The sequence below is a fragment of the Anguilla rostrata genome, chromosome 7 (genome assembly GCF_018555375.3).
Source record: "Anguilla rostrata isolate EN2019 chromosome 7, ASM1855537v3, whole genome shotgun sequence".
Taxonomy (NCBI): domain Eukaryota; kingdom Metazoa; phylum Chordata; class Actinopteri; order Anguilliformes; family Anguillidae; genus Anguilla; species Anguilla rostrata.
In genome coordinates this window covers 42,425,506-42,451,826 of record NC_057939.1, presented here as the reverse complement: position 1 = coordinate 42,451,826, position 26,321 = coordinate 42,425,506, and the positions used below count along the sequence as shown (strand labels likewise).

The following is a 26,321-nucleotide window of genomic DNA, read 5'->3' as shown; positions in this document are numbered from 1 at the left end:
TCATATTTTCAACTATTTTTAAATTGTGTTTGAGATGGCAGTTAGGTTAAATCCATCATTAAAGCATGTGCATTCACAGAGAATATCTATAGCGGGTCTCTCAGCAATAACCTTAAGGTAAACAGAAATGACAGTTGTAAATAAAAACATGGGTAATTACACACAACCGTTCAGACGTTCGCAAGCCATTCAGGAAAAAATAAACTTCAAAAAGGACAGAAAGAAAGAGTATAAACAGCCAATACTTCTCATCACCCTCCGGTTGACAGCATTCCACAAACAAACTTAACATTAGCTCCCTTTATCTCACCCAAACATTTAGCCCTTGTTCCCGGAGGAACTAATTCAACGTGGCACAGGATCTGGTAGTTCTTTCTTGCTCGCTAATATGTTCCTGGTGTCACGGTGGGCCTGATTTGGATCAATCACCATCCATGTAAACAAACTCTTAAACCGTGGAAGCTGTTCAATCGGGTTCATCAGCTTTCTTTCATTCATCCTCTTTCTCTTCTTACATCGAAAGCCTTTGATATTAATCTGAACAAGCTTGATCTAAACCCTCACTTAAGAAAAAAGACTTGCGAGGTACAAATGAGTTGCATTCTGGACAATTTCATCTTGTCCAAACCACTACCACCAGCTAATAGATCAGAGCAGCTGAGCATTCTTCCATAAACATCCATAACAATATGGTCATGTATTTGAATCGCATGTCAAAAAATTGTCAAATCATTCAACCAATCAAATAATCTATCAACAAATCAATGCATAAAATCTAATTAATCAAGGGCAGCACATTCTATTGACCCCAAACAAATGTTTCTGGATTAAGACTGAAATGAATTACTCCCACATTTGTTCAATCTGAGGCCCAGCAATATAGCCCCATAGTGAGGTAATGACTTGGTGAGGGACACATGCCAGCGACAGAGTCAGTGTTAAGGGTGCTGAGGTTGTTTCTCTGCTCCCAAACCTTCTGTTCCAGCACAAACCAAACACATATTCATATCATTCCATCAGGGGAGTGAATTTATCCCCTTAAGGGGTTTCCACTGTCCAATTCAAAAACAGCACATAAAAAATGCAACCTCCTGTGAGACTAGCCAATTTACACCAGAACCGGCCAGCACAAACCGTGAAGAAAGCCCACAGAAACTTTCTGAGCCCATTTTGCTGAATAATTACACCGTCTCGCCGAAACAGACTGTAAGCGCTCGAGGGGAAAGGGTAAGAGAGAGGCGGATTTAAAAGCTCCTTATTTCTGTTGCAAAAGAGATCTATCAGTTTATGGGACTGCTTTGGCAACTAAAAACAGTCAGAGGATAACTTTCTCCCAAATGTCCCGGGCTTTTTTATTTTCACAGCTGTGAAAAAGTGAAGAGGGCCAGAGTGCAGCAAAATTAGCAAGTTCGGTTTGTACTGTGTCATTTCGCTATTTTTTCCTTGGAAAGCGTTCAAGAAAGCAGGCTGCTGTCCACCACCACTGAATGACCTAACATTTCTGGGGAAGAAAACCCCCTGCCTACCACTGTGTATAAGTGTCAAAGAAAAGTCTAGAAAACACAACTGGCTGACTCCAGCTCATCCACTGGTGGTAAGGTAATTCTCCTATTTACCACTGGGGGTGGTAGTGTACACTACTTAAGCAGCGGCAAATGTTTTATCAAGTTTCACGTTTGAAAGCAACATTCAAAGAAAATAGCAGCAAGGTCACCAAAAAAATGTGTCTAGCTGAAAGATAATAGTCTAAAAACAAAACTTCAAATGAAAGCAAGATCCTTGATTTATGAGGAGGAAATGGACATTGACACTCCTTTGAGAGGTTGAACAAGTCTCCAGCAGTGCCAGGTTGTGCTAGATTTCAATCTGGCTTCTGCTCAGACCACCAAAATTAGAATGGAATGCAAAACAAACAGGAACAAAAAGGCACTGCTAACATTATTCTGCCACAGTTTATTAACAGCTGGAATATGAGACCAGAGGGAACGACAGCCAACGATTTTCAGTGTTATGTTTTCACCAATTTCGGAAGTGAAAACACAAGCCTCCATTTTGAATGTCTCGCCACATTAATGACGCCAGTAAAAAGAAGGAACAATTCAAATACTTTAACATGAAATGAATTGCCTATGAACTTATATATCAAAGTACAGGCAAAGAGATGAAGGAATTTCTTGCAATTCTTGGTAGTGAAGCACATCTGTGCCAGGGAGGCCATTCCATAACCAAATGAAGAGCGAACATTTCCACTCATAAAAGGCCTGCCAAGATGCATACCATTTCTGGTTTGTTTTTCTGGGTTATTCTCATAACTCTTTGAGAAACGATACTCAGGATTCCGACTGTCTAGAGAAAGAAAAAAGACAGAAATAAAACAAACAGCCGAATATTAAGACAGCAGCACATGCTGCTCCACGTGCGGAGGAAGGAGCCGGATGCTGGGCTACAGAGTGCAGGACTACCTTACCAAGCAGGCCACTACGGAGATGGAAACCAACACCTGCATCACTGGCACCTGCCATAGCAGGCACATTGGCGCTTAGATCAGAGCTCTCAAATACCAATGTAACTATGGCAACCAGACCAGAAAAACTCCATCTTGCAGCTGTGCTCCATCCCCACTGCCCTACAGCCATATCGCAATAAAAACAACATCACCCAGATACAAACTTATAGCCTACAACTAACTATTATGGATAATTGGGTACATATGGCAGGAAAATTTGTTAAAGGCCGTGCTATAACACAACTTTGGCATGTCTTTGGCAGACAAAGTATCTGTCAGTGCTGAATGTTTTGGTGATGTGTAAGCCATTAAAAATTTAATACCAGGATAAAATACAATGCGGTGTGACAGTAGGTGCTTGATCTCCAGTTTTAGGGTACCTATTATGGCCAATTATCTTAGCAATGCCAGTCCCAGAATTTTCCATACCACACTACCCGCTGTTGCTCACTGAGAATTACTGTAAAATGGTTCCTTTATGTGAAAATATATTACATAGTACAACAGTCATAAAACATCCCCTTTAGTGAAATAAAGTGGCAGTAGTGCCCAAGGACGCTGAGAGGATACCCAGGTAGTATTCTGAGGTGTCTACATTAATATAATACTTTTTTTTAACTTCAGAGGTGCTCAGAGGGCAATCTCAAGTCTGTTAAGTACAAAGGTGTGGCAGCAAGTGGAGGGACTGGTGCTAATTTTCTGACAGAGGTGGGAAATCCAGGTTCAGAAAGTCAAAGTCCTCCCCAGTATTTTGTTCCAATCCCCTGGATTTGCTAATTAGCCCAATTCTTCAGCCAGCAGGTAGAACTAATCGGTGCAATCAGCTGGCTGCAGTTCGTGGGTGGAAGAAACACACGGCAGGACTTTTACTTTCTGACCCCTGGACCTTCCACCACCGTTAGCCGAGCTCGTATTTTGGAGCGGAGCATCACAGAGGCGCAGGTGAAAGTCAAACCGTGACCGCGATCCGGCGGATAGCGGAGTCCGGGGGTCGTGCCAACCTCCCCAGCAGGGTACCAAATAACCCAACGGTTAGAACACAGAAGCTTCTTGTCTGAGGGGTCTGTTTCAAAAACAACCCAGAGGGGGTCACACAAGGCTGCTCAATTAGATCGCGGAATTTGTTTCCTTTGTTATTTCTGCGGAACGCAGCCTGGTCCAAGTCTCCCTTGAAGCCGCATTGTTTCTAAACAATTAGAAGACATTTTTTTTGCATTAATTCCCTCCCGGTGGACGCTTTGTGACATAACAAGAGCCATTCTCATGGATCCATATCCAAGTCTCTAATCTTTCGCTGTTTCGCTTTGTTGTTTTTATACAAAGCAGGACGTCAGTGGGACCAAACTGAAGAGAAATGAGAAAGGAAATGTAGGCCATGATGAACTGTTCAAAGAGCAGTCAATTTTGCCGCAGTAAATCCAAACAAACTCTGTTCACTTCACGAAACATTACCTCGTCTTCAACAACGCATTTTTGTGGTTATAGTGCTAATGTTTGCAAGCACTCTAAACATCAGCATAACCCTCTTACATCCAAGGGTGGAATGCTATGTTCTGTTTCAGTGTGTGAAAATGGTAGACAAGCCTTCAGCTTCGAAAGGCTACAGCAGTCAATGGAGCAGCCGGTAATGGTAATAAGCAATTAATGGGTGACACCCTTAATACTAGAAATAAAGGCAACTGACTCAAATATTTTTTAAAAGATTAGCCAGCATTTAAGGTCTTTGTTTCAAACAAATACAGTTCACTACCCCCTCCACCCAGTATCTAACCTTATTCCTGGTCGAGGGCGCTGAAGCATTTCCCAGCATGCACTGGACAACAGGTCACCAATCCATCTCAGGGCACACACACCATGCATACTGAACCATTCACTCATAACTATTTTCAGTTTAGAGACTCCAACTAGCTTAACCTGCATGTTCGGACCGTGGGAGGAACCAGGATGCAAACCCAGGACCTTCTTGCTGTCGTGTAACACAGTGCTACCCACTGCATCAACATGACCCCCCAGTTCACAACATATCCCTTCCAAAGTTAGACATTATAAAAGTTGATCATTAAAAGAATTACGTATTTCAGTTTGTTTGTGGAGAAGTAGGCCTAAATAGCCTGAAGGATGACTTCAACAGCACGTATGCGTTTATGCCTTTCCTCGAGGGCAACAAAATCTATCCTGACATTTCAAGTCCTAACCCTTTTCACCTGATCCCAGAGACTGTGTTTGTGGGAAGCGTTTACATGGAGAAACGCAGCTCAGTCTGTACAGCACGGGATCACTGACACCGGGTGTCTGTCTACGTCACAGTCATGGGAGAAGTCACCCAAACAGTCCCGTGGAGGTTTCCTGTCATTCAGAACATTTATAACCATGCGGGTGCAGGTTTGGATACCAGTGGGGTGCAGGCCCTTTGCCTTCAAATCACGTACATCATGATATAAGGAAACTTGGCAAGTAAAATTGTTCCGGCCACTAAAAGAAGAAATATGATTTGCACCCTCATTGCTGTGTGACTCCTGGCTCCTGTTCAAAGTGTACCAGCACGATATAGTCAGAAGACAACAAACCACTGCTTTAAATTAAAGGGATGGTTGGAATATATATATATACATACATACATACATATGTGTGTAGCACATTAAATGTCAGGTCTATGCCTCACAGTTTTAAGCTCTTAATCTACAAACCTGTTTTACATAAGCACCAACATCAGTTTACCTTCCTAAACATCAAGGTCTTAACAGAGAGAGCTCACGATCAACCTCCCATGACCAGGCATCTCTCAATGCCAACTATCAGCACAGTCACTGATAATTATGGTGTCATGACATTCCTGAAATACCACATCAAACATTAAATCGATTACACTAAAACTTTGCCCTCTTGGCTAATGCATTGTGAATGTGGCACTGATCGACTGGTGGAAGCTTCACCATTCTTTTTCATCTGAGGTATGTCTACCACCCCCAGCAATAAGCACAATCCCCAGGAGAGCTATAAAGGAGGTTTGTTACTTGTATTCAACAGGTATCTGCAATGTCAATGTCATCCTCCATCGCAAAGACAACAACAAAATGCTGCATTAGTTTGAAAAGAAAAGGGCAATCGACACTCAAATAAAGCTCGTCTCAGAACATAACATCAGGCCAAACATAAGAGCTCTCCGAAGGCAGATTTAAAATAACCGTGGCAGAGTGCGTGTTTTCCGTTGTGTGCCCGCTTCTTCCCTCCCTCTCTCTCTCCCTCTCTTGTTCTGTGCCAGGCCAACGAGCAGCCTGCGGAGGCAGCCACGCATTGCCTTCCTGCAATAAAAGCAGCCATACGCATAAACAACCACATTTTACCTTCATTTATCCAAAGGCACATTTGGCACGGTCCTGCTCATCCGCGCTGAGCAGCTCTGGCAGGGACGACACAAACTTTATCTTGAAAATACCTTTTTAAATGTATGATGTGTGTAGGCTGTGTTTACATTCTACTTGCAGATCAAGCCAGTAGCAGTCAAAGTCACAGTCACCAGGAAAGCCAGAAATTTTCATGTACATATTTATATGTTGCTGCTGCATTATTTTAACAGAAAAATATTGCCACGACCACAGAGAATCAGTAAAGGACATACCGTGTTTCATTTGCTCACTACGGAACTAAAATAATCAAGGTCTCAAATGAACTCCCTTGGCCCACAAGGAATGTGGCGCCACATACAAACATGGCTTAAATATTTACAGGATCTGGATTCAACAGTTTCGAGGCAGATTTACAAAACAAATTTCGGTCTCATGTCAACATTCGCTGATGGAAAAGTTCCTTAGGTCAGCCAATGGGAATGAAAACTTCCCAGTCCAAACCTACACTCTATACTTCCTCAATTCACTATTCCTGACTTATTTCTACTGACAGAGACAGCCAGAGACATCCATGTTTGTGTCTGCCATGTTTATGTTGTCATATTTGCATTTTATTTATGGGGCATATACATCAGTGGAAAGGGCTTTGGCTGACAAAGAAATATTTTCTTAAAATCTCAGACGCCAACAGCATTTTTCAGGGAATTTATTTCAGGGATCCAGTTTCAGAAACGTGGCTGCCCTCTCTCTGCTTTCCAACTGCGTCTGGTCGATGAGTCCGTGAAAAAGTCCCAGTGATAAAACTTAAAAATTCCGCAAAGCAGGGCCAGAACTTTCAATGTCTTGCACAGACTCCTACATAGCTATGAGAGCTGATAAAGGTTGAAACTGCAGCAACACATCGCCCTTGGACACTCCAGGTGCTGATGGGATAGCGGAGGACTGCCTTTCTCCCTTCAGAGCACTGTGAGGAAGATGTGAGCAATGCATTTCAGTGAAGAGGGAGGAAGAGAAAAAAGAAGGGAACAGGGCCATAGATGTATCTCAGCAACTAGACTTGTGCTCCCAGAAACTCCACTCCACCGGGTCAAAGAAATAACCCCAGGTGATTAGTCTTCTAGCGAGGATCAAATAAAATGTGCATTTTTCTAAATTCCAGAAGTCAAGCTCTAAGAGTTACAATCCTGTTTTTACCAATGTTTCAAATAGTAAATTTTGTAATAAAATTGTTGTCAAAGAAATGGCAATAAAATATGCAGTAAGACTGTAAACCATCGTGAATTAGTTCATTCAGACATTCAAGAGACAGCCTTTCTGCTCACTGCTTAGCCCTCTCCCACACAGCCAGAGACGAACAAGCGCTATCCTGTCTTGCCGAATCGTTGAAAGCGGCCATTTTCTGTGTAATTTACTCTTTTATTCTTGTTACACCGTTCTCCCTATCCCTTTCCAACCCACATGACACGAGCCTGGGACTGATTTAGGGGAGGAACTTCACGGCTTTGTTGCGATATCCATTATCGGATGTAGATAGTGCTTCGTCTCCTTGAAGAGATGGATTGCCGGTACATCTACTGTAGAGCACAGTGCAGGACAAACGTGTGGTGTGCCTGTGTGTGTGTGTGTGTGTGTGTGTGGTGCATGCGGTGTACAGGTCTGTTTGTTTACAAAGTGAAGTCCATGGCCGTGTCAAACAGCAGGTGCCTCTGGTGGAAGACTGCTCTGAGCATGACCCTAGGAGACCAAAAGTGAAGTCCCTCATCTACAGAATGGATGTGAAAATACAAGGTAGGTCTTCATATTCCGCAGAGGCAAACCTGAATACAAGCAATGCCATGTGCTCAGAACACTGTGTACAAGGGGCTACAGAAAGGATCTAAACCAGAGATTCCCAAATGTGGGGCAGGGCCCATTTGTTGGGTGCAAGAGTCAATCAGGTGGGCGTGGGTATTGGTATGAGATGAGCATGAATATGAATAAATAAAACAACTCATACAATTACTACATATATTACAGTTTCCTATGACATTCACTGCGGTAATCACACAAATTGTACCCGCAACTCTTTTCAAATTGATTCCATAATTTAACATATATTGATCTATACTTTGTTCATTTAAAGTAGAAAAGGGCCACTGTAAGACACCAGATGTTGTAAGTTTTCCTGGATAAGTCTACTAATTATCATACAACATCATGCATACCATACAGCTACTCTGAGTCTGGAGTAAAGGATGGGTCTAGCGAACCACTGCTACGATATCTCGGTTGATCAATTCAAGCATTATGGGTGAAGCATGGCCAATAAAATTCTGTTGTACTTGGAAAAGGAGAACAGAAGCAGCGCCTACAAATCAGAGCACCCTCTTATGGAACCACGCAGAGCTCTGACATCACGCCAGGACAGATAAATGAGTAGTGAAACATTACGCGCGGTCATCTGGCACAAGCTCACTTCCCCCCTTATCCCTTAACCACGAACGCTCTGCTCTGTAACCGACCTGGATTAACCTGATTTAACGCGCCTTAAACATGACAGCCATAGAGGAGTCAGGTAACCCACCACGAGCAGATTATATAGCATTAGCAGAACAGTAAACCTGCACAAAAGAACAATAATGAAAGGATAAATAACTGCACTTATTTCCGCCAAAAAAGCACCAATAACTGCATATACTTGATCCTCATTACCATGTGCTAATCAAGTGGTGTTTGGTAATGAATGATGGTTAGTTTAATATTACGATGGCAAATTCCATTTATGAGGACTGATTATATGAAATAGATAGCAGGATTTAAACCTTCCCTCTAGCTGGCACACTGTGAAGTCAAATCAAGTGAGCCTCTTAGCCAAATGCCCAGCCATTTCCTTTTCTCTTCTTAGAGGACACCCGACTGTATCTGACAGACAATCCAGTCCACCATCTCCCAACCAGAAACCTCAGGATGCCTCCATCTGACTCTGGGAGCACTTGCCATTTAGCAGATGCCTATAACAATGGGATTTGGCTCCAGCTCTTAACAAAAGCATTCCGCAATATGCACTTTCATGCGAGTTTCGTCCAATGTCCCAGCAATGCATTGAGATTATAATACTTTTCAGATATTCCCCAAACAATACAGTTTCCTTTCTTTCAGCAATATAAAATGTAAACAAGAAAAAGTAATGTTGGACATGATCACATGGGGCAAATTAAGTTCAACTTGTAAACTGTGTGTGTGTGTGTGTGTTCTCTGCAGCACTTTCTTTTTCCAGTTGTCATAAGTGAAGTGGAGAGAAATCCCAGCTATTCTCAGCTTATCCCTCCATTTTCTCTTGTGGTTTGTTTCAGGCTGAACAGAAATAATCTCAACTGCCACTTTTTAGTTAATACAGCATAAGCCTGTTTGAGCTTCAATTCATAAATCTTTAGGAAGAGAGTTAATAGCCTAGTATTTTTCACTTTCCCTCTTCCATCCGTCGCGTTTTATGGACCGGTTGGACTGCCTGGAATAGAAACCCGCCAGTGGCGATCTCGCACACAGAATCTCGTAAACCTATCAGAGTTCCTCTGGACTCCTGGGTGCTGCCGTCTCAACCAATCGGAAGTGTCTGACATCGATGGAGTTGGACTGACCCATTTAGTACAGCATGCCAAGCCAAAGCTTTTATTAGAAAGGACAAAAATAAGCAATGCTAATTACTGTCATCTGTGCTCTGTTTAGAAACTGTGACGATTCCATTTGAACACTTGACAGGATGTGTAAGGACTGCTGGTCATTCACAAAGTCAGGCAATCTATCCATTCTATCCTGAATTTTCAGGCAACTGCTCACACGACTAAATTTGGAAAAATGCTAATGCACGTGCGTTTCAAGTGTTTTTCTAAAGAAAATTTTCAACCTTTACTTTAAAATAGTGCGCATACTCTATCGGTCAGGAGACAGGCTCTCATTACAGCAGTCATAATGAGAAACATACACAGACATAAACAATCGATCTGTGGGTCACAGAATGGAAGGCCACGCAAAAACAACTTGGACTCATAATGAAAACCAATTGATTTATTGACTGCTACACTGTGATTCATTTTTTCTTAAATTTACAAACACGCATATACAACGTTGCATGCTGCACATTGCTAACATTTTTATACATTGTCCATTTATGGAAGTGGACATTTACTGAGGCAGCCAAGCTTTGCCTTAGTAAAGTGTTTTGCTCAGAGGCATGAAAGCAAGGCCCTTCCCCAATCCTGGGATGTACTGGATATTAACATTCAAGCAAACTACACGCAACATCGCGGCCAACATTGCAGCCAAAAATGTATCCACTGTCTATGATACATCAGCTGTAGCAGGTCATATGCATAGATTTCCATTCTCTCCTCCAATATTTTTGTGGTCAAACACCAGAACACCTTAAAATACATATGCACTAAATCAAACATGCATATTTTAGGGATGCTGCCGTTTCTTGTTACCAACGCAACCTCAGGTATAACACCTTAGTAAAAATGGAAAAATGATATACGTCTAGTTAGCTATCTATAAGGGTCCCACAAATCCTTAGTAAATATGGCCCTAAGTTAGATGGGATTTCAATCTCAGATCTAACTTTTTTTCTCTCTTGCGCTATGAGCAGTCACTTGCTTTCTGCTTCACAGACTGGCAGGATCAGATACTATGAGCTTCCTGCCACTCAATCTACACCAGAATTCTCACAATCAGATGTGGCACAAGTATAACGTGCCTGCTATGCAGGTGTCCAGAGTGTGAGTGTGTGTGTGGGCATGTGTCGATCGCTCAGAGCTCTTGGTAATATTGACACAACTGCAGTCTTCCTTGTGTTTCAGCCCACTAGGGGTCCTAACCCTTGCACATCTAATCCTTAGCCTGCTGTCAAAGCAAAAAGAAAACAATACCTGTGCTTCGTTTCAGCAACATCAGCCTTTATCTCCATCCAGTGTGCAGAAATAATCATACACACACACACACACACACACACACACAGACATACAGACACACATGCGCACACACACGCGCACACACACATACACACATACACACACACTACAAAGCTTTCTTCAATGGTAGGAATACAGGGTTGACAATGGGGGTGAAATTCTATACAAAGACAGTTAACTTTCAAAATCTTTTTTGTGGGGAAATGGCCATTTGTATGGGTGTGGGGACCAGCTGTTCAGACAGAAGGCATGTACAGGGGACCAGGTTTCAGGAGCCAGGCACAGGAGAGAGGGCTTTAACACTGTAAAGAACACTGCTGGTGTGAGAGGTTTAAATGCATAAACCTGTTAGGAGCACAGTGCTGGCACACCCCCAGCATGCAGCTGAGCGTGTGGAGAGAATGAGAGAGCAGCCAGTCACAGACACACCAATCTGCTGTGCCACCCCCCTCCTGCAGACCCTACACACAGACACTCACACGCACACACACACATACACTCACACACAGACACTCACACGCACACAAATACACTCACACACAGACACAGACACACACACACACACACACAAATACACTCACACACACGTATACACAGACACACACATGCACACAAACAACACACAAACAGGCAAACACAAGCGCACAACTGCTCAAGCAAGCACAAACGCCCACAAGCGCAAATTCAAAAGTGCCCACGTCGCATCCTGACGCCAGCGAGAACGTCAGTCACATTCACAGGAACACACCGATACCGTCCAAGAGCTGATGCACCGATGAGATTACATTCATCAAACAGCCTCATCTGTTCACAGCGATTGCTCACCCTCACTCAATGCCAAAACCCACAAAAAAAGAGTCACTGGTGCACAAGATACATACAAGTCCACTTGCAAGTCGATATATTTAAATATGTACACTGTTGCTGTTGGTATGTCTCCACTATTCTACCTGTACAACAGTAATTCTTCCCTGAAACCCATTAAAAGCCTGCAGTGTCCTTCTGCAAGAATCAATTTCTGTTGCAAGCCTGAAGCCATCACAGGTCATTACTTTAAAAGCCTCTCGAACCACACTGTTTAGATACGTCATTTTTCAATAGCATGGTTCTTCTTCTCCTTCTTCTTCTTCTTCTCTTAATTTCTCCATCTTTTTTTCTAGACTGTAATTTCGTGCCTAGGCTGAGGCGGGGTAAGGAATGAGTCGCAGGGGAAGGATGCGGCCTACATTCCGAAGGTGCCGTAGTTATTAACGCGAGCTCTATAAATCACCGCCAGCCGAGGAGGCGGAACGCCGCACGGCCTTGTGGGACGGAGGGGGACGCAAGTCGAGGCAGCGTACAAAGGCGCAGGGGGGCGCGGTGACGAAGGCGTGCGGGGGCCAGGCGCTGCAAATAAGGCCTTTTCCCAACACTCTTCTCCCTTCCGTGATTTACAAAGTGACTGTGGGGGCAAAGGGGGCCCAGATTGATGTTCGGCGAGGATATCTGTTACCAGTCAGTTTGCTTGTATTTTTTTCAGTTGTCATTAGGCCTTTCAGTGTTAGCATTTCAGTGTTTTTACAACCATTTATCAACACGTATTGTTATATTATTCCAAAATTTTAATTGTTAACTAACTTGTGTCAGTTCTCAGAAACATGCGCAGACAGGTGACTAATCAACCAGAGGGGTCACTCTTGTATGATTAGAGGGGGGAAAACCCTGTAGAGTGAAATCCTCCCTCTCTGGGCCAAAGCAATGTGTCACTTTGAGGGCTCCCATAAACGATTAGCACTGCCACAGCTGGGATCTGATCCAAACCGCTCTTCTCGGATTCCAAAGCGGTTCCCTTCTCGTTCAGAAACTGATTTCAATGCTACGACAAATACGAACAGCGAATCACATTCTCCGATTGGCCGAATGTAGATTGTGTATAAGTCTGCATCTCGGTGTCTTTATTTCCCATATGAAATAACTTTATTGTTTGCACGCAGCATATTGACAGTATTTAATCTGCAGGGCAAAGCTGACCCAGGCACCGGCCCCTCAGCGGAACACAAATAGATTTAGAGGAGGCAATGTTGATGAATGTCATAGGTTGTGGACTTGATGTAACACATAGGGCTTAGTCAGCCCAATTTAAAATGCGAGCAAAAGTCACCCTGAGCCACAGAGGACTGCAGCACAGCACATGTTCATGAATAAATATTTTGAAACAATTAATGTCAGACAGGGCTGCAGCCATGTCTCTGTGGGGGGAGTGAACTTTCCTCCTGTCAGGGTGCCATTTCATCACACGCTGTTTAGGCCCTTGAGATCATGCACATTTCGGACACGTTTGTGTGTGTATGTTTGTATGTGGGCATGTACAAATGTGTGAATATATTGGTGTGTTCGTGGGTGAAAATGTTTGAATGTGTGTGTGTGTGCGTGTGTGTGTGTGTGTGTGTGCGTGTGTGTGTGTGTATGTTGCTGTGTTTCTGTGTGAATAGCGGAAAAGCTAAAAGTTCATAAAATTCCCAGTGCACCTACCAATTTATAACCACAGCCACGACTTCCTCCCGCCCTCTTCCAAATTTCAGAGACAACCAATCCTCCTTCAACCCCAGATTCCAATACGAATCACCCACAAACTCCCATTGAATCCCAGATCCTTCAATAAATGAAATGCAAAGAAAACAGTGGAAATCCCTGCGTGCCTTGGAGAGCGCAGACCGATGAAATCAGATATTGCAGAGGAGCAGACAAACTCCCAGCACAGGCTAGGAGGGACAGGGCTCCGATGGCCCATTTTATGTTGCCGTTTGGAGTGAGGAAGTAGGCCAACATCCAGTTCCCCAACGGCCTGGCCACGCTCGTACTGTGAGCTAATATAGGGCTCAAACATACGGGCGGCTCACGCACAGAGACCTCAGATAGACAGATTGCTCGCTCGTTACCAGCCCACACAGAGCTCAAACGCTGATAACTCACTCACTGGAAATGTACGTAGGGTCCAAACAGTCAGGGCACAGTCTTGCTACACGCTCACTTTTAGCTCAAACATAGGTAATTCTGAGACAGCTCAGAGCTCAAACACAGGTCTCTTATTCACTGAAAATGTAGGCTACGTATAGCTCAAACACAGGTTCACCAAACCTTTGCTTATAGTTGAAAAACAGGTCACTCATTCAATGAACCTTTACTTATAGCTCACAGACAGGTTACTCGTTCATTGAAACTTTACTTATAGTTCAAGCACAGGTCAATCATTCACTGAAACTTTACTTATAGCTCAAACGCACTAATGGCATAAATTCAGCCAGCCCTGGTGATCTCCAGTGGAGCCACTGATTTCCAATGACATAACTGGCCTGGAATTATTCCCTGGCTGAAAAGATTCTCACATTTCTATTTCAACTTCTGTAACATGTCTCACAAATTAGAATAGAAGGAACAAAATGGAAACCAGAGTAGAACAAAAATGTTCAGTTAGAGAATTTTTAAACTTTTGTTTTTAAAAAGTTGTTGTTAGCTTTCTAGTTAACTGCTGTTCTCATACTTGCTACAACAGTGCCATTAATAGGCATCAGCTGTCCATACAAAATGCAAAATTGATTTAGCAATCATAAAAATCACAGAAAACACAGCTGTAGTTGTCACACAAAGCAATCTTCGGAATGACATCTTTCCCCAGCTACATATCTAGCTCCACTGCAGGCAATATTGACCAGACTGTTTTGTAGCATATCGAAGTTCCGAAAGCTTTGGCAATGAATGCTGCAAAATGGTCTACTAGTCGCCCTCTGCTCTGCTTTTAACCAGGCCGCAAACGGGTTGAAGGGCTAATGTTTTATTAGTGGGTCTTCCAGCTCAGAAGTACCAAAGGAGGGCATATCATAATGAGGCAATATAGTAGATGGTTGAGCTAATCTCATCCATGTAAATCTATGCAGCAGTTTGTTTGCCCCCCCAAGTATTGACCCCACATTGATTGGCAGAAAGCCTGGCCTGTCCACATGTGTGTGTGTGTGCAAATGAGTGCTATGCATGTGTGTGCGCGCACACTCACACATAAGTATAGGCGCATGGGAGCGTATGCGATGCATGTACATGAGAGTGTACTTTGGTGTGCATGCATGCTCAGGAGCTGACCTAATCAGACCGTCCCCATCGGCTAACAGACGTGTTGGAAAACCAAGGGCAAAGTCACATGATGCGAGTGTGCTCTGACCGACAAAGGCGCTCGGCACAAAAGCACACGCCCACGATTCAAAAGAAAAGGTGGCTCGCCATACAATCGAGCCTGCATGGAAACTCTGCCTTAAGGGGCAGCAGCTCCTGTGCCGTAGAACAAAGCGAACCTTTCATAAACTCAGCATCGTGAATGCCTTCACCGCAGGCTAAACCGAACCTGCCGCACAGCAATAGCTGAGGGGGTATTGCTGTTTTGGCCTGTTGCTATGGTGCGGTGCGCTCGGCACGGTGACTGCTGTCAGAGGAGACACCCAGGCCCAGGAGGGCTTGCTCAGGTCCTCGGGACGGCACATCGTATTCTCTCCCCTGACGGTGAGCACAAAGGCAGATTAGGAGCCATTGTGGGAATTCTTTTTAATTCAGGAAGCATTAATGGTGACTTCAAAACAGGACTGATCATAAACACGCATGGAACGCTGAAATTACCCACGATTCCTGACCCCTAGGCATAGGTTAGATGATTAACAATACAGCAGGCCCCCCTCACCTCCTGCCCTGCCCTCAAGGCCCAAACCAGTGCTATAAGTGACCTCCTGGGTCTTACAGCAACCGTCATGAACCTTGCCGTCCATCAGTTTTGCAAGGCCTTGTGCCTGTCCAAACCCTGAGGTAAGACAGTGCATCACTGGAGTGTCACAGCACAGCAAGTGAGGTCACCCCAGAGAGGGAGACCTTGTCAAACGCACAAACGGCAATGTCGATAAGACCAGAACCTCACCTGGCCAGAGCGTACAGCATAGCAGCAACTGAGTGCGTAAGGCGCTCAGCTGTTAAAATATACAGCACTGCCTGCACAGCTCAAAGCAGGAGTTTGGGTAGATGGGAGTTTCTCTAGGAAGCCACCAGTTTACTTAGCATTATCTATACCTGGTGCTTCAAGTTTATATTCACTTCTATAGGGAAAAAAATCGTGAAGTATTTGAGAATGAAGCCAAACGTAAGAGTGTGGTGGTTTGCACCATTTAATGGCGAGAACTGTTTGTCTACTTAATACATGTGTGTAATGTTAAAGTGTGGAACTAAACACGCCCCCTGAGTTTAATGTTCTTACAGAACAAGATTATGGAAATTACAAGGAACAAGAGCTACAGGAATAGACTGGGAGCACTGAAATAAAGACAAAAGAGAAAAGACAAACAAAGATTTACAGGAAGCCCATTCAGGATGGAGCACATTTCAGCTTTTGTATACTATCTGACAACAGCACTGGCGAATGAACAAAGCCCAGTGCCCAAAAGGAGCACCTCTATCTTTACAAGTTTAACTATTAATGAGGTGTTTTCTATTACATGGCTTTCACTGTGTATGTGCCAATGAGGAACACAGTGGGACTGAGAAAAGATAATAAAATCGAACAAAAATCTAACAGGGGGCGGGGCAGGGGTGGGGGACTGTTTTGACAGTCGGTGTTTACAGTAGGGTGCGGACAACTTGTGCATGAGAGGTGCAGTGCTGTGCCAAACCACATCTCTCTCCCTCCAGCTGATTCCGGATCAGTAATACTTCTGTGTGAGCACTTGGCATAGCAAACTGATCTCTGGCCAGTGATCAGCAAGTAGCGATCAGAAGTGAACAGGCAGTGGCAGGGTGTGTACGTCACAGGCCCATACACTGCAGCACTCACGCATGCTTCTATATCTGAAGCCCCATACCAATTCCTCCACCTCCTCCAACTTAGACATAAGGAGGTGGAGGAATTCATATCAGGCTTCTGATAAAGAACCATGAATGATATAATGCTTCACACATCCAGCAGCTGCACAGCATGGAGGTTCACTGGGATCTTGCATGGTATGGATGTGGCAAGCATGCGGACTTAGGGTTAGAGGCCTATAAGGCTCAGAGGGTGTAATTCCTGGTTGACACTGAGCTTGGCAGTCCTGTGGATTTTTGCAGTGGGGAACTGGAAGGGGATCAAATGCACAGCAGGACACTAGTAAGCGGCCCGCAGGAGAATGAGTGGGGGGGGGGGAGGGGGATACATGCTCAGCAGTTACACTGTCTGCAACATTCGTCTTCACGGACAGTCGCTCTCCATAAACTATCCCTCTCCCCTCTCTTACAGGCAATGAAGTCAGGCTGATTAAAAACCCAGAGTTCGGGTTTAGCCAGGGCCGCGCGTATCACGGTGGCCTCGTTAAAGAGCTCGGAGAGGTGAGCTCGTTAGAGTCAGAGGCACGCGGTGAAACGCGCATGTGCATCAACGAAGCGGTCGGCAGGAAACTCCTGGGAAAATGCGCAAGGCCAGAGGGAGCAGGGAGGACCCGTCCACTGAATGCAGCAAGCGGCATTCTGTCTCCTACCTGCCTTCCTCACTACCTCACGGAGGTCAACATCACCACCGACAAATATAGACTGAGGACTATTTACAGCCTGTCCTTTACGATCCTGTAATCTCTTTAGCGAAAATAAGGCAGCCTATTTTCACAAGCAGGTCTGTGTGTTTACTCTGGCTGTGTGTGTAAGTGAGAGGGAGTGAGTGAGTGAGAGAGAGAGCGAGAGAGAGAGAGAGAGAGAGAGAGAGAGAGAGAGAGAGCGAGAGAGAGAGAGAGAGAGGGAGGGAGATAGAGAATAACACTACTTTATTTGAGTACCACAGTGACAAGGAACCAGAGAGGGAGAGAAAGGGGGAACCAGAAGAAAGAGAGGAAGAAGAAATGCAGAGGTGAGAGGAGAGGGAGAAGGAGAGGCAAGAGAGCGAGAGCGTGAGCGTAACCATTCAAGCTGCTGGGAGCGTTCAATTTTTATTGCCGCTCATATTTTTCACGCGCGCTGACACTGTCTGGGAGCAAAAGGCGAGCCAACAGCATTAGCCGCCAACAGGTACCCGCCCTTCCCCCGTCCACCCCGCCCGGACCCCCCGCGCCGCCTAAGGCCTTGTGGAGAGCAGGCCTTCCATCCACCGCCACGCATCTGTCCGTGCACTGACCGGGATTCGTCCACAGGGGAGTTAACCCCCACCCTCAGCTGACTCTCTTCTGACCCTCCGCTCCGGCCACTCTTTCTGAGTCATATCGCAGTTCAGAGCAGAGGACTGTGCCCAGACCGGTTTCATGGGTGTTTGTGGGAGCGTGGTGTTCGGCAGATTTAAACTTAAATCAGACAGAATCTTTAAATGAAAATGCTGTAGTTTTATTTCTTAATGTAATTTATGTAAATTGCTTATTTAATATCTTACATGCTGACCAGTTCACCTGAACTAACCTGAAAAATAAAGTTCTATTCTATTCTATTCTATTGTCTCAGAATGATGAAAGGGGTTTGTGGGGGTTGGGGAACGGCAGTAGAGAAGTAGGAACAGACGGGGCTGACTAGACTCCAAGATTTAAATCACGGGAAATGCAATAATGGCTGAAAATGAGACATTCGCTGCGGGCACGCATCGTAAACCTGGGCAGGAAATTTATAATTACAAGGACCAGAAAATGTTTTCCAAAACAAACAATGAAACAGTCCAGATCCCTGAAAGACACGAGAAAAGGATTCTGCCATGTGGGCTGTATTTTCAATTGTTTGTTCAAAAGAGCACTGTAATTATGCAGCAACAGTGAAATAAATCTAGATCTTAAAGAGTGATGCTATCTAGCTTATCTCTTCTCCTTTCTCTGTTCGCACAAAACTAGGCTTAGGCTTACTGCTCTACCAGATCTAAGAAAGAACCAACACACACAGAGCAGTGTGAAATTTTACACACTGAAACAACAAAAATTCACTCTCTGCATCCCTATTGCAGTGGTTCAAAACCACATGCTGAACACCACCAATTAAAAGGACACTTTGGTTTCACTGACTCCTTCACATCCAGGGAAAGTGTTTGGTTGGACACAGTGTACGACACTGTCATTATTTATTATCGAAGGGAAGAAAATCAGAGAATTGCTATGGCTACGAAATGAGCTGTGTCTACAAAAGTGCAATTCTTCACGCCAATGCGCCAGAGTCCAAACTGTTATCACTAAGCGGCATAGACATGTTCTAACTAATCTCTGTTGAAATGGGCAGTATCAACTTTCTTTAACAAGACAGAATCCACTGGGGAGGGGAAAAAAAAACAGAAAGCCAGTTATTCTTGGACTAGGGTCTGTTCTTAGATTGATTACAGTTTATTTTTGCTTTACCTGATTATCTGATCTAAGAGAACGTTCCTATTCAGACCTCTCATTAGTTATTTTTAGACTTAACACGTACTCACGGCTAGGTAAAGTAGTTGCTTGCTAGGAAGACAGATATCATTATAACGGGCTCTATACAACCGTAGCGCACACATAAATGAAACACTGTGCTACCGGCCTGTGTGGTGAGAGTACTGCTTATCTAAGATTCCCTACAGTGCCATTTATTTAGACTGGGTTGAGTACAATTAGCCTAGCATTTGCCCTGGGGCTACACTTTTCAAATATGTTCAACTGCATAATGATTTCAAGCTCCAGTTACATGTAAATGTTGAATGATTGGAACAAGGTTAAGCGTTGATTTTAATGAACCCCCTAGATTCCCTTGAAGCCCCCGGTGTAGATGAACTAATTTGAGTGACAGGGCAGGCCTGCCACTTCCAATGAAAGGAGACCGTGCTCCATACAATTGCTCTCATAGTTTCCACAGTTTGGTCCTCTGTGTACTAATGCTGCAGTAGCCAGAAGCGTTTTTTGTGAATGACAGCTGTCGCTGTGGAAACAGGGTAAAGTTCAGGGATGCATGATGTGTTGTGTGGATACAATGATGGCGTGTCTGTGAAGGTGGGGGAGGAGCTGGTACTGCTGGCTCATGGTGTGTGGGTGGTGCTGCTGGAAGGAGAGGGGGCATGGAGTTGCTGGGTAATTCCACCAACTGTGCTCACTGGCACCCACAAATTCACCAAACACTTTGCACAAATCTGAACTGCTGGGCTACAGAAAAATGACATCACTTGTACGATATGCACCCCCAGAAACAGTGACTAAGCACAGGAAAACATCAGTACTGGTTGGGAAAGCCTTCAATCGCGGGGCACAGCAAGATTACACGGGCGCCTGCAGCCAACCGGATGTACTTGTGCTTCTACACGTGCAAAGTAGTGCTTGTGTCTGTGTGTGAGTGCCTGAAAGTAATCTCGAATCACCACACTCAGGCTGAACTGATTAGGATTTAATCGGCAATTTGATAGTGCCTTTCTCCAAATTACACGGAAAGGAAACTGATCAAACCAATGAAGGAAACCCTTGTAATACAAGCTGACACTGTACAAACAAACTAAGAGGCGTTTTTTTTAACCCTACTTCATTCTGATGTGAGACCGCAAGTTCCAGTTGTGAAAATAACTGAGGAAATGCACAGCAATTTGATCCTTTGAGAGATACTGACTGAAAATGGCCAGCTGGGCTAGAGAGAGAGCCACAGACCTGTTTCCTGGGCTCTAGGAACAGAGGTTCACGCTGAAGGCAAGGCATCAGACGCATCTGAGCACGCGCACCGTGACCTAACGCCGCCCGCGTGGGTGAGACGCGGCAACGTCGCGAAGCGCGCGTTTCCTACATCCCCAAAACCACGCAGGCCCACCACTTGAACCTGCCTTACAGAACCAAGCACCGAGAAGCTTTACTGCAGGACAGAAAGAAGGGGGGGGGGGGGGGAGCACAGGGCCAACATTGTGGCTGCACAGCACCCCACAAAGCCCCATTATCCCCCTCTCCTCAGCCACTCTGAGTGTGTCGTCGGAGTACCTGTTGGCACAGGTGTAAGGTTACCCCCACTTTCGTTAATATGAAACCCCAGCCTCCGAGCTTTCACAGTGTGAATGAACATGCAGGGCGCGGGGGGGGGGGGGCGGTTAGCTCTTTCATAAAGAGCTCCTGAAATTCCTCGAGTCAACCCGAGCGTCCACCCCACAACCCATCCTACATTCGAAACCCAGCAAAAGGTAGCGAGAATGAAGTAAAACCCTTCCCTGTTTGCTGCCATTGACAACCACGCAGTTGCCACAGCGACAGGCTAAGTGGGCTAGCAGCCACCTTTGTCAGCCGGGTACTTCCCCCCCTGAAAACTTTTGCGCGACACCCATTAATCCAGGCACCCCCCTCCCAACCCCCATTATAATAACAAACATCAGGGTATGCGCTTGGTTGCCGGGTGGAGACAAGAGCTCCAGGTCCAAGCACCCTTTCGCCAAAAGACTCAATGAGCTGTGTCACAGGCTCATTTAATTTCCAGCCTCTTCCACAGCAATTTCCATCGGGATTCATAAAGTCTTATCTTATCTTATCTTCTGTAGACCAGTGGTTATCAAACTCGCTCCTGGGAGACCAAGTGTGTGCCTTTATGCCGATTTTGTTCCAACCACAATTGCAATCCGAGAAGTTTAACAAGCTGTTAAGTTTTCTCAAGCTTTTCATGTTTAGAGGGATTTACCCTCTTAAGCCGCATTTTGTCCGAAATAGCTATGCATGCCACGAATAATAAAAGTTGCATATTTGTTGCAAATTACATAAAGAGAGGTAAAAAAAACTGATCGAATTACAGACTGGGGTGAAACATTAGGATACATCGCCTCTCAAACGAACCATTTGGTAGATAAAGAAGAATTCAAATTCAAAGCAAAACGATAACAAGCCAAACCTGCATTGCGTTAACAAGTTCAAGGAAAATAGTTACGAAAGAACCTAAGCACATGTGCTCAACAGCCTTAACTGAGCAAGGGATTGGCTGGAACGAAAACCCAGCATGCACAGGGGTCCCCCAGGAACGGGCCTGAGAACCAGCGCCGCAGACCGAGCGAGCTGGGCAGGGAGCGCAGCGATACGGTAAAGCTTACCTCAGCTCATTCTGGCGGGCCAGACCTTTAGACGCGAGCGCCGCATCATTGCCCCAATCCCCGACGAATAAGCCGAAGCTCTTACTCAGACCACCGAATGCGAGCCAAGAAAACCTTCCCCTGCACAGTGCCAGTGCCAGAGCCTCCAATATCTCTCATTTTAACTGGGCGCTCAATATCGGGTTCATTTACATTACAGGCATTTAGCGGACGCTCCTATCCACAGCGACTTACACAACTTTTTGACATAGCATTTTTACATTGCATCCATTTATACAGCTGGATATATACTGAAGCAATGCAGGCTAAGTACCTTGCTTTAGGGTACAACGGCAGTGCAACCTTTAGGTTACAAGCCCAGTCCCTTATCCATTATACTACACTGCCATTCAAAGCAGGAAATGGAGACTTCAAATCAAATGCCCCCCATTGCTGTTCTCATACAGGTGCACCCACAGTCACGGAACGCAGACAGAAGCACGGCCCTTCCTGTTTTATTGCAAAGCCCTTGGAAGGGGGAAGGCTGTGCCGCACAGAGACGGGGAAAAGGGGGAGCCCCCTTCAGTAAGCACGCCATCCGAGAGAGGGAAAAAAATGGCTCCGGGACCATGTTTCTAATCTAATCTCACAATCACGGCCCGCCAAGCGCAAATCAAATCTTTCATCTTATTCCCTCCGCAGCCTTGAAGCCAAAGGATCATAATACTGTACTTTTCTTCCCCAAAAACCATCTGCTGTTCATTTAAGACTGCACAATAATGTAATAAATAGGCCTTCAGCTTTTTATTGTTGTTTTACAAAGCGTGTAATCATCAGTAACTTTCATCAGTCTATTGATTTCCTGCTTGGGTTGTTGCTCTTTTTTTTTTTTAGATTCCTTTTGCACCCTTCTTCCGAACGCGGAATCTGATACTGGTTAATTATTCAGTGCTCTGGCGAGCGACATGAGTCCACGTGAGGCGTGGGTTACCCCACCTCCACACTCAGTTAGTCACTGCCTGAAGCAGACCAGGACCCAGTTATTCCTGTACAACCTCACCCTCACCTCCTCTCTGTCTCTCTCTTACTGTCTTTCATTCTCTCCCTCTGTTTCCCTCCCTTGCTTTCTCCATTTCTCTTTTTCTCTTTTTCTATTTCTCTCTCTCTCTCTCTCTCTGTCTATCTGTCTGTCTCTCTCTCTCTCTGCCTCTCTCTCTCCTTACCTCCCTCCCTCCCTCTGTCACTAGGCTGAATGACACAGAGGACATCTTTTACAAGCTGTGGATGGGAGCCGCAGTTAAAATAAGCATCCCTAGGCAGCGGGGAGAGCCAGGCCAGCATCACACGGCAGCAGGCTGAAGTAGGACACTCCACCCAGCCACATTCTTTTCATAAAGAAACACTGCAGGTCCTATGGAGGCTATTTCTCAGCCAATTTGAGAATAAAAAAGCAAAGAGAATCAGACACGACGAAGTAACACCACCACAAAAACACATCTGCAAAGAACAAAAGACAAGATCAAAACTAAAATGTACGAACGGCAAAATGCCCAAACTGAGGCTAATGTCTACCACCAGGAAGGGTCATCGCATGACGGTTCTCATGGGGTAGTTTTAGGGGGAAATATTTACGTCAAGCTCATCCTTATTCCGTTGCAAATTGATTTACTCCATATGCATTTGTTTGGCTGGCACCCTTATCTGAAATAAATTGCAGTACTTAAATTTGACATATTACCCATTTATGTGGCCAAGCATTTGGTGAAGCGATTCAGTAAGTAAGTACCGTACTCAAGGATACAGCCAGTCCGGAAAGGGGCTAGCGTGCCTAGAATTTTGGGGGCGGGAGTGGGTAGTAGGAGAGCGAATGTGGATTGGGGGAGAGATAGCAATTCCGAGGGGTAATTGGGGAGGGGGGAGGAAGCAATTTGGGGCAATTGGCCACCAGCTGCCACTGATGCAACATGGATTTTGTTCCCCCTTTGTTTAGCACCCATCCAGATGGGTGGCAGCCTACAGGACCGCCCATGTTGCCTATGCCTAGAACCGGCCCTGAGCTCGGTCATGTCAAAGGCACACTCTCCGTGTACATTTCAATGTCCCATTGTACAATGGTCTATCATGAACGTATCAAGATGAGTACAAACACAGGACAGGTCTCTCTTCCTGTATTTCCCCAGTGTTCGCTCCAAGAGCCTTACCAGACCTACCAGTCCCAAATACAGATGCTCCATACAACAGTCATTGCTCTACTTCCGTAACATTTTGCTGCATGTTTCAAGCATCTTTGCCAATTAATAAGACTGAAGTCTATCTCACCAGACCATCATTGTACATAAGATTCCGATCTTAACTCACCTGCCCTAGTAAAATAAAGTGAAATAAAATAAAATAATATAAAGCACTATTCATTCAAGTGGGTTAGGTGAACTACCTCATCACATGACCTGTTAAGTGCGCATTAATCAAAAGAGGAGAAAATAAGTTCGCGCTGGAATGAAATGAAGCTAGAGGCTGATGACTGGGTTCACCCCTCCGCCCCCAAAGGCGCTAAAATCCGCGAAGGGGGTGCTTCATGCCCCCGGCCCGGCTCCCGACCCTCGCGGAACATTGAGAGTTGACATTTTCCCAAGGCCGCGGCCAATCCCGAGCCCTCCCTCACCTGGCAACCCCCGAGCCTCGCACCAGGCCCGGGCCCTCTGACGCCAGCCAACTGCTGCAGAGACGCCATTGTGAGCACGACTTCCCCTAGCTTTAATGTGCAGAAATCCTGGTATTGTGCTCCGGGTTTGGGTGGAAAGGCCGGGGGGGGGGGGGGGGGGGGGGGGTTTGGATACTGTATCCTCCTGTTAAAATGAGGTAATCTCCTTAACGAGCGGGGCGTGAAGGAGGGCCGCATTGACCGACCGTCGTTTCGTTCCAAAAAAAAGATAAAGGGGGAGGGGAGAAAAAGAGGGGAGGGAAAAGGAAGTCGAACAAAAAGAAGGGGTGGTAAAAAAAAAAAAGCTTTGAGCTAGGGTTTGAAACAGAGCGTGAGGATGAAGTATTCGGTCTGTTCCAGCCTTGATTAAAAACCGCTACATGAATTCACTCTCACGCCTTTGACATCAAAGTGCTTATCATCACAAAAAAAAAGTGTCACCTGTAAGCTTACATGGATACCAGGTTTCCAAAGGCTGATGAATAATAATAATAAATAGCAGCGTTCAGTTCCAGAAATTGGAAAGAAAAGGTGTATTTAATGGTATAATTATTGAGATCCGTGGGAGAAGGGGACAGCATCTGTCCTGTGACTGGGACCACTTAAGGGATTGGGGTCAGAGTATGAGTCCTGAGTAGTCGCAAACACACGCACGTGCACACACACACACACACACACACACACACACGCGCGCACACACAAGAAACACTCAAACCCACACAGAAGAGTATGAGCCACAAGAAGTCTTCACTTCACAAAGATGCACACATAAATGCATATACAAACCTACAACCACAGCAAATTTAATCTCCACAGGAATACCAACCTCCACATAAAAAAACATAAAAACCAGTAATAATGATATCACCGTACCATAGATGTGCATCGCAAAACCTACAGTTTCCATATTACTTTTTGCAGTGTATTATCGTCAAAAAGGTTATATTTTTGTTTTTTTCATTTGAATTTTTCAACAAAATTTATTTGAAGTGCCACCAACTTCACAGACACACGTTTGGGCACTTAGGCACAATAAATTTGGCAGCAACCAGTAGGCCCAGAGAATCTTTCACAGTGGATCCTTCACTGTCATCCTCATCATTACAGAGCCCACTTTGACAAGTTAATCTGTGACACAATGTCCACATCTCCAAATACAAAGCCTCCCCTGTCACCATCAATTGAAAAGCCTATGATTAATTTGTCTGTATGCTGTGCAAACAATGTACGATGGAGTAACACACAACATAAACAGGGCTGCACTTTATTCCTGTTGCACTTCACTGGAAGCCATCTTTTATCGCAGGAAGAAAAGCATGGGCCTATACAAAGGACTGCTTTTACAGACTGAGGGCGAGCAAATAATGGAGAACAATGTAGTGTCAGGGTCTGTCATTAAGAAAGACTGGTACAAACTCTCACCAAAAAGTGCAACACAGGCACAAGGAAATGTCCGGAACCCTGGCTTAGCAACAGAATGGAAGACATTCACAAGATACATTTGAGTGTGTGCATATATGAGTGTGTGTATGTGCGTGGGGGGAGAGGGGAGGCATCAGGATTTAAGTGTAACTAGATTTATGTATATTTGCTTGGATGCAGGTGTGTGATGGAGCAACGGAGATTTATGAATCATTGTTTTAGTCATGAAATATCTGGAGAAGACTACATGAGATGAGACCACGGACATATAATCTTTCATAAACCGATTCCTGTTTGGATCTGAAAATGAAATGTTTCAAATTAGGTATGCCAAATTTTTAGTTTTTGACCATATAAGTCGAGAAGCTTTCGAATGAAAGTTCCAGGCTCCTGAAGAGGCATGTGCTGCCAGATGAAT

The 26,321-nt window shown here is 44.9% G+C and overlaps 1 protein-coding gene across 10 annotated transcripts in view; it reads right to left on the bottom strand.

The window, feature by feature from the left end:
• Positions 1–26,321, bottom strand: part of LOC135259731 (LIM and calponin homology domains-containing protein 1-like) — a 112,256-nt gene that overhangs the window by 64,416 nt on the left and 21,519 nt on the right. The window lies entirely within an intron of this gene.